We start from the raw sequence: 504 nt of genomic DNA on the forward strand, positions 1-504 counted from the left end.
CACCATCACCAGTAGTAGACTTACATCAGAACAAGCAACATTTTAATGCTGTCATTTATAATCACATGCACATTTTGTTATTTTTCAATACATATTTCCAGGATCCCATACTGGCAACAGACTTGAGCCACCTCAATGTAGTGCTACAGAATAAAAGATTGAGCTGAGCCTCGACTCAATTAAATAATAATGAATATAATTTTTTTTTTAACAGCTAAAAAGACCAGAATGTGCTGAGTAAGACTCACCATGAAATGCTGGTTCAGAAGTTGTTTATGTTAGAAGAGAAAAGAATAAGTAACACAAATACAAAAACATCAAGGCGACCATGCTTGCCGTAAAAGGCGACCATGCTTGCCGTAAAAGGCGACCATGCTTGCCGTAAAAGGCGACCATGCTTGCCGTAAAAGGCGACTATGCTTGCCGTAAAAGGTGACTAACGGGATCGGGTGGTCAGGCTCGCTGACTTGGTTGATACATGTCATCGATCCCAATAGCGTGGAT

The sequence above is a fragment of the Haliotis rufescens genome, unplaced genomic scaffold (genome assembly GCF_023055435.1).
Source record: "Haliotis rufescens isolate VD_foot unplaced genomic scaffold, xgHalRufe1.0.p SCAF_81, whole genome shotgun sequence".
Lineage (NCBI taxonomy): Eukaryota > Metazoa > Mollusca > Gastropoda > Lepetellida > Haliotidae > Haliotis > Haliotis rufescens.